Below are 10,055 nucleotides of genomic sequence, written 5' to 3' on the forward strand. Positions count from 1 at the left end.
GATTTTTTGGAAAAGAAAGAGCAAATTAAACATTTTCTTCAATTTTTAAAAATATATTAACGGCCAATTTTTCGATAAAGTATAGTTTTGAAAAACTGTTAAGCAAATTGTGATAGTCTTTATTTGAAAAAGTGATGATTTTTATGGGTCGGTAAGTGAGTTCTATCTCTCTTTTCTCTCTTTACAGAAGTTGTTTATTGTAATTCATAAAATAAATAGTTGCTCATTTTTTACTTTAGATGTTAATTAAGTAGATTTAGTATAACATCTGCCTCATAAACAAAGCAAAATAATGACCTTTTTTTCTTATTGTGAGTTAAAATTACTTTGTTTTTGTTGATAAGCTTCTGGAGGGCACATCTTTGAAAATAAGTTATTTTTTGATAAGTATACAAATACACATTGCTATTAAGGTATTTCGCATAATAAGAGTAAAATTTATTTATTTTCATGTGTTTCTACCAAACTTTATAAAATATTTAACTCAGGCTTTGATAGTCTTCGTGTGAGAAAAAAAGTCTTATTTTTATTGCTGAGTGTGCTCTTTCCTTAAAGTAATGTTTGTTGTGAATCATATTAGAAATTCTAGATTGTTTACTTTATATTTTAATTGAGTAGATTAAGTATGATGCCTGTTTCATTAATAGAGCAGCATAATTAAAAAAAATTAGTTAATGTGCATTAAAATTGATTTATTTTTATTATTAATTTTGTGGGTGGCAGAGCTTAGAATATATGGATTTTTTCTGATCTTTACACACGCATATATATATATATATATATATATATATATATATATCATAATGATTTTTTAAAAAAAAAATCATTGATTTTGATATCATTGATATATATATATATATAATATATATATATATATATTGATATATATATATATATATATATTGATATATATATATAATCATTGATATATATATATATATATATATATATATATATATATATATATATATATATATATATATATATATATATATATATATATATATATATATATATATATATATCATAATGATTTTTTAAAAAAAAAATCATTGATTTTGAAAGTTAAAACACAGTGTTTTAAATTATTGATGCTTTTTTTATTTTTTATTTTTTGCTTTTAAAATTTATTTTAAATAAATTGCTGCATTAATTAATTTTAGTTATTGAAATTGCTTTCTTTCTTGGTGTGTGTTAAATTCCAACACATGTGAAATTACATTTTTAAAAATCTTTTTGATTCTTAAGATTGATTGATGGCATTAAATGTGTACAGATTAAATTACACATTTAATGCTGTCTTAATATAGACTTGCATAGCTGTAAAAAGTAATTAATAAACATGATTTTTTTCAACAAAAAAAAAATGCAAATTATGTTAATTAAAATTCTACCTTTTGATTAAAAAAGCATGGAATTAAAATCTACATTTTATTTTATTAGTGGAAAATGTATATTTATTAAGCTATAGTAAAAAGATAGGTCATATTAGAAAGAAATTACCCTAATATGTCAAAAATAGAAGGAAAGAGAAGGGAGCTGATGAATTCAGATGTTTTTTTCCTGATATAGTGTCATTCTTCCCTTTCAAAGTCTATTTGAAGCAGCAGAGTTGTTAACTGGTATTTTTTTCTCATAATATGTTTATAGTATCTTTGACATAATCAGATTTTCTATAAAGAAATTTTGTGAAAAAAAATTCCAATGAGTACAAAGATTTTTAAAAATATTTTTTTAGCTTAACTTATCTATTTTGATATAAGATTAAAAATGAATATTTTAATATAAAAATAGATAGATTAGATATTTATTTATTTATTGAAGAATGACTACATTTATAAACACAATATGTTGCATTTATTTTGTCATATTAAAAATCAAGAGAAAAAAATCTCATTTTTTAATTAAAATTATGGTTTGCTAATTGAAACTTTGTTTTAATAGTTAAAGAACAGGGGTCTGTGTCTAAGCCAAATTTATTACCACTTAGCAATACCTTTAGAGTCTAGCAGTGGATTGATCGTTAAGACACGGTTCCCAGCAGATCACCGAAGTCAAGCATCACTGGCTACCAAGGGCGGCGCCAGTAGGGGTCGGGGGGGGGCAGGAGCTCTGATGTTCTGATGGGGCCCCCGAAAAGTCTAAAATCTCATTGCATTAATTGTTTTTTTTTTTTAAATTCTAACTCATTTATTATTTATAACTCAAGAGGGCCACCAGATCCCACTTTTTTCTTCTTTTTTTAAAGTTTTATTCAGAGATTTATTCAGATTATTTTTTATTTTTTACATAGTTGGATGCTTTTCAAAATCTAATCGAAGTGCTTACAAACATAAAATAATTGTTATTCTTCACTTTTCTAACCAAAAGAGCAATAAAACGCTTTTTCTACTGATGAAAATATCCCCACTTTCGTAGCTACCACCCACAGAGTTGTTAAATAGCCTCCTCACTTTACACTGTGAGAATATGTTTTTAGCTTCCTGATATTGCCTAGGGGCTCTTTTCTCCTAACTTCGGAAATATCAGATATCCACAGAAACACCCTTTTGTTTGATTTCTGGTCATAAATTTCTAAGAAGAAAACATTTCTAGGGCTGTAGATAGGGGGAGGGTCTTGTTAAAATCTGTCTTGAGATTTCCATACCGTCCTTAAATTGGGACTCGTTCAATTCGAATTTTTCTCTCTTACAAAATTTAGAAGATATTTTTTCTAATTTATTATAAAAGCTTTTCTTTCCTTTAATCATCCTAAATGCTTCAACTAGCATAATTGTTTACTTTATTTAATTATTGTAGTTGATTTAATTCTGTTATTTTTCAAATCAATCGTAAGAGAATGAAATAGGAATTTCTATATCAACTTTTTGTAGGATATTAAGAAGACATAAATCTTTAACATGGAGGTAAGCAAATGTTTCTATTAAATCAATTTTGGTAAATCAATCAAAACGTGAAAGATTTGAGCAGTTTTTTATACATACATTGAGATTTTTTTGTTTTGTTTATTTATTTAAATGGCGGGCCACTATTCAATTCCCTCTTTGACTGGCCTGTTTGCCAAAACTCTTGATTTGGTCTGTTCCGGATAAAATTGATGTAACAAATGTAATTTAATTTTAATTTTACTTACTGCTAATAGACAGAAACAACATATGATTTTGTTTAATAGAGCATTGAAATCAAATGATCATCAGCTAAAAAAATGTTAAAACATGAGAAAAAAATTGTCTAAAACTCCTGTATGATCAAACTTTCCATGTTTCCCCTAAATATGAAATATGTTTAATTTGTAATATTATAGTTCGTACACGAAATTAATTAATTTAGTTAGCTTACGATTTTATTGTTTATTGATCATTCTATTTTTAACTCCGTTTTGTTGTTATTATGTGTTTAAAGTTAATAAGGCTTCTCAATTTTTTCATTAATAAGGCTTTTAAATTTCCTAATCAAAGTCGAAGCAATTTCTTAAAGTTATAAATCGAAACTATATATAAAAATTTGACAGCTTTGTTTTTATTTTAACTGTGTGCATTTAATTTAATGAAATAAAAATAAATAAAGAAGTGGAAAAAATGTAAATAAATGACTGAATAAAAAAAAAACTTCGTTGTCATATCATCTTTTGAATAATTTGAGTATTAATAAGTTATATAAAAATAAGCAAATTTTTAGTTTAAAAGGTAAAAAATTTTTTTGATTTGTTTAAAAGGTAATTATGCTCCATCATTCGATCATGAGACTATTTAATATCTGTTCCTAGGGATCAGAATTCTTTTTCTATTTTATTGTACTTTATTGTAAAAATGATATATACTTAATATTTTCATGTGATATGCTGCAGTTTTAAATACCTAAGAGATGATTGAAATTGTCAATTCAAAAATCAATTAATATTTAAACAATTAATACGTAAAAAAATAATTGTCGCAAGCAAATTAATATTAAGTAAGAACGAAACAAAAATGATATCAATATATGCTGAATCACTAGTGAGACAGGTGGGATGAACGACATCGAAACCAATTTGATTGAATAGTAAAACTAGAAGGTGTTTCTAAAATCCGGAAATCAATCAAGCTTCAATCTTTTTTTCTTTTTTTTGTCACGAAATTTATCAGGGGCTATTCGTTAGATTTCAATATGTGTTATGTTTTTTCATAGATTAAATATTAAACATTAACAAATATTTGTCTTTTAAAACCTTTCACACTATAATAATTATTAATTCTATATTAATTCTATAAACATCTTATAATAATCATTCTATAATTGTAATTCTAAAACTAATTGCTAATTGATATAAAGCGTTAGTGTGTATATATTAAATGTCTTCCATCGGCGGAGCCCCGACATTACGATTAAAGTTTATTAAGGTAATTACGAATATTATAACCTAAAAACAGACTATTTTTAAAATATTTAATTCGAGGAATGTAGATTTTTCCTCGTTTTATCATTTTCAATCTTAAATAAGGTTTTATATCTGACAGTTAAGTTTGCAGTCCTTGAGTTATATCTAATCTAGTTTTGAATAATTTTTGGTGTATATACATAAGCTGAAAATGAATAACATAAGCCGAATTATGGTTTACTTCTAAATGAACTGATCAATTTGGAAAGCATTTTTCAAGAATGTCAAGTATCCAAATGACTTAATTTATTGAATTTAAAAAACATTTTTAAAAAATATCCGCAAGGCAGGCTTGTATATTTGGGGCTGATGATTATGAAATCTAACACAAAACTGTGAGATCGGGGGCTCTATTCCAGCTGATGGCAGTTTTTAATTATTATTTCTTAATACTGAAAAATGTTTTTCGTATTTTTTTAAGTATGCATGTTAATAACTAGTAATTTAACAATTATTTAAAGAACTGGAAGGCTGTGCTACCTGTTCATTTTGCTCACTAACCCTCGTGGTTGCTTCTGCATTCATTGCAGGTTTAGAGGAAAAACGGTTTATTTCCCTTTTTTTCTACAAAAATTACGATTGAATTACCATTTACATTTTGAAGGTGATTAAATTTAAATAAATCAATAAAATTGGTACCAATCAATAAAATTGGAAAATTGGTACCTGCCGCAGAGTTATTACTTAATAAAGTTGGACTCAAGGGATAGAGCATTCTCCTCCGAATGAGGTGCACCGAGTTCGAATCCCAGTGATGGCTGAGTGATATGAATTCCACACCCGGCTTTTACCGACCACAGTGCTGACGTGAAATATCCTCAGTGGTAAGCGGATCATTTCTTAGAGTTCCCTTGGTATCAGACTAACCGTGGGAGGATTTCGTGGTTTTCCTCCCTATGTAACTCAAATGCGGGCTATCAAAACGTCCTCCACGAATGCAAAAATTTCTTCCACTACTTGATCCTGGAGTTCTCTTGCCTGCTGGATTAGGTTCAAAATTACAAGGCTACGGAATTAAACATTAGTAGTTAGTAAGCTCGAATTTTTGGAATTTTTTCTAGTTGTGCATAAATTTTTTATTGTTTGAGTTGCATTGTTTGAGTAGATTATTTAATTGAGAACACTGTAGAATCTTATGATGGATGTGCATATATTGTTTATTTATTCAGATATCACTTTTATATTTTTTCTTTGTTATTATTTGAATCATGATAAATTTTTTATCAGAAGAAATATGTCTATGTCATATTAATTATTTTTCGTATATTAAAAATTATTGCTTATTTTCAAAATTAACTTAGCCCCCCTGTCGGGGCATTGCTGACCCCCTGTCGGGCTAAGTCTAGCGCCCCTCTTGCTGGCTACGGTCAGTGTGAGGGTGGGTGACCACTTGGATCAGTCTGCGTAGGGACCAAGGGTGTGCGGTATTGGTCCTCGTTAAACTGTGCTACCGTAAAGTGCTCGACTTCGCGCGCAGGTCGTCGGGCTACCGAAGCGGGGGTGCCGCAGAGAATCAAAATTGTGATGGCATGTCTTCGGATGATCCTCCGGATTGTTTCCCAGACCGTCGCCAATAGCCCATTGTGCAGCTCTAGTGCGACGTAAATTAACAACAACAACAATACCTTTACAAAATACTTCACTATATCTGAATCAGCACTGTGGTAACCTCATGTTAGATGTGGAATTTGTATTGACTAGCCGGGTTCCAATCCCAGCCGATACTGGGATTGGAACCCGGATCACCTCATCAAAAGGCGACCAAATAATTTTTAAAAATTATTCAAAGAAAAACTTTTTTCCATCTATTATATTACAAAATATAATATTTTCCATATGTTATAAACTTACTCGTAAAGGGCCCCCATGTAAAAATAGGCCCAGTGCTCCTGAAAACATAAAAACTGCTCTGATTCTATACAAAAGAATTGTCAACCTAGGGCTGTTAGTAATACTTGCGTTGCTCTCATGTCTACTTCAGTTCATGTAATTTTTCAATATAACTATTTGTCTTTTGATTTAAAAGTATTAAAATTAACCACAGTTCATGTCTTTTTTTTTTTTTTCAGCTGCTACCTTCAGACTGCTCAAAGAAACTAGCTGACTAGAAAAAGCTGAAAAATTTGGTGAAGTTCTTGCCACAGCCAACGACCTGGATGGCAGGAAGACTAAGTTTACCTCAACTGACACAGTTTTGTTTTAGAAACAATTGATTGTATTGAAGAATACAATAAATTATAGAAATTAGTATATTATTCTTTACTGTTTAATAAAATTATATTGCATTTACACATTTGACAACCGTTCAAGCCCTAATAGATATTTTGGCCACACTTTAATGGACAAAGGCCATAAATATATTAAATCGCAGCATATTCTACCATGTTTACCCTTTTTTAAGTCAGAAATCTAAGAAAGTGACTGCAGTTATTTTATTATGACAATATCAGTGTAAATATTGCTTTTTTCCCCCCTTCTTTTTAATCAGTTTTCTTAGAATTGAACCTTATGCTGTGAAGATAAGGAATTTTGTTTTCCATACATACTATTTTAGTAAAATACAGATTATATAATACTAAAACGTCATAGCAAAAAAGTTTATCGTTTTAAATTAAACATATTGTAATTTTAATCTACATATTAAAATATAGATGCTGTAAAAAATATTGCACAAATCACTTAAAATTACTTCAAAGTATAAATGGCTGCTAGTACCCTGAAAAAGAGAAGACATATCTTAACAAAACTATTTACTTTCTAGCTTATTTTCTAGAATAATAGTAAAATATACCTTCCTACCCAAGCTTATTAAATATTGATAACTAAGCTGCAGACTTTAAAATTCTATAAGTTTTGGTAATAACAAATAATTTAATTTTAAACAAGCTAGAACGGTTTTGTTATCAGCTTTTTCCAGGTTATAAACAGGCATGAATATTTTCAGAAACTAATTTTCATTTTCCCAAATAACGTAATTTTGGCGATTGTCGGCATTCCACAGCATTCGTTTTTTGAATATCGTGTTGACGATGTCGGTCGACATTGTACAGTGTTTGTAAATGCTGAGAGATATCGATCGACGTTCCCCCAACGTTTTTACAATATCGAACTTTAATGTTTCGCGATATTGAATATACGTTATAAAAGGGGTCCATTTTTATATAGTACAATATTTCGCTACGATATTGTACAATGTTCAAAGCTAAGTTTTTACGATATCGTTTTTGTTGCTACTTGGGGAGTTCATTAACTAGCATTATATATAATTGTTCTACACGCAAGTGTGACTGTTTAAAAACTACAAGTAAGAGGCACTACTTGGGCATGTGCCAATCACATGCTAAATGAATATCTGTTATTTGTTCTTCTAAGAATATAGGGCCTGTTTTACTTGCAAATTTCAGCTCCCCATTTGTAGAGCACCCTATAAATATCTCATTTTATTACTTTACTGAAATAAAAATGTTATCGAACGTTTCTTTTCACTGTTAAAAATGAACAACATTGGGTTTGAAATCTGCATGTTTTCCAGCATACCAAATCAGGTATTAATGCAGAAAAAAAGTAAAACAAGAAATTTGTTTGCTCTTTCCTTAAAAACAAATTAAGAATTTCAATTCTCGCCTGGCAAGTCCTGAAAATGAGCCCGTATTTTTGACATACTCGAAACATGCTAACTTTTATTTCATATTTGTATATTTAATTGAATGGTTTTCAATCAGGCAAAAATTTCAGAGTTTTTGTAAAATATTTACACTAATTCTACACAACTTAAGTTCTACTCAACAGTGCTTTATCTAAACTAAGTAAATATTTTAGAAATAGTAATTTTACTTTGTATTCTGAAGACTTATCTATCACTGAACTATGAGATCTTGTATTACGTAAATAAATTATTTTACTATGGCCATTTGTAGATTTGTAATCCACTCATATACATAGGTGTAGAGTGAAGTAAAAAAAAAATATTTTTTCTGGGGAATTTTGCAAGAATTTATTTTTAGAATCTGCTATTTTTTTAAAAAGAAAAGTTGATATTAATAGGTCACCTCTTGATGTCAGTAACATTTGTATTTTACAATTATAAATTTATTTGATAACAAAATAAAATTTGAAAACTTTTTATTGAAACTTTATCATTTTTAATCTTAATTCAAGCATTTGGCTAAATTGGTGCCGACTTAGATAGAATTATGAATATTTTTAGTTAATAATACCCTTTTATATCTGTTTTAATTATAAAGGTAGTATGGTAATGAGTTTCTCTCATAGAAGCTTTAACTTTTAAAGAGTTTAATAATATTGATTAATAGTGAATATATATAATATTTAGAGTTTATTTTTTAAAGCGATATTTGCTGTATTGAAATGAACAGATTTCATTTTTTCCTTACCATCTGCAGGGTTATTCATCCTGCAATTATTATTATTATTATTAATGCTCTGTTTTGTTTTGTTTAGCATCTGAATTCAAAACATCTACTAACTAATGTTTTATCCAGTTTAAACTAGTAAGTACACTGGTAAAAAAGATTAGCTTAATGAAGTAACTATAAATTTGTAAAATAAAATTAAGTTTTATTACTAGACCTTGATAAAATTTAACTAAATATTTTTTCTGTTGTCTTAAATTAAAATCATTTCCTTTCTTATTGTAAAAGAAAAGCAATTCTTTTAAAAATGAAAAAAAAGTCTAAATTTTTAAAAGGACTTTTCATGTGCATCCGATTTTCGTACAGAGAAATTCTAAAAATTGTGTGGCATTTTATGTTGTTGTAGTTCATTTACATCGCACTAGAGCTGCACAATGGGCTATTGACGACGGTCTGGGAAATATCCCTGAGGATGATCCGAAGACATGCCATCACAATTTTGATCCTCTGCAGAGGGGATGGCACCCCTGCTTCGGTAGCCCGACGACCTGCACGCGAAGTCGAGCACTTTACGGTAGAACAATTTAACAAGGACCAATACCGCACACCCTCGGTGTGGCATTTTAAGTTAATGCCGAATCAAGCGTTCACATACACTTTAAAGTATGTAATTAAAATTAAACTTTAAGAAATGAGAAAACTTATACTTACTAATATCACATGTTTTCGCTCTAATCATGAATTTTTTCCGCCAATGTTGGCGTCAGACAATTCCTCAAGCGATCGATTTTTTTTGTTTATAAATGCATATAAATATTATAGATATTGTTGATTATACAACAGATTTTGTTTATATATGCAAATGGATGTATGTTTTTTGTTGTGTAATTAAGAAAATTAGGATCTCGTAAGGTGATTTATATAAATCTGTTAATTAAATTGAAAAATTTTAAAATATTTAATTTCATTTCGCTTCGGTTTTGCTAAGCCTCTTTCGAATTCTCATTAATGGTCTCTCTGTGCTGTGTGTATGTTTGATTAAAAAACTAATTTTATTTTAAGATATATTGCAAATATGCATCGCAAATTAATAATTCTTGCTTTATATTGTGTAGCAAAAACAACTTTACTGACTCTTGCGTGTTTCATATCTATCTGAAATTAAAAATTTTAGTGTTTTCTGAATAACAAAAATAATGGCGGTTACATTACATGAAGTAGTGATTCTTGGTGTTCACTGCAGAGGGAACTGTCCTTGATTTTTT

This window comes from Parasteatoda tepidariorum, chromosome 7 (genome assembly GCF_982258835.1).
Source record: "Parasteatoda tepidariorum strain Cologne lab strain chromosome 7, Ptep-v5.0, whole genome shotgun sequence".
NCBI lineage: Eukaryota > Metazoa > Arthropoda > Arachnida > Araneae > Theridiidae > Parasteatoda > Parasteatoda tepidariorum.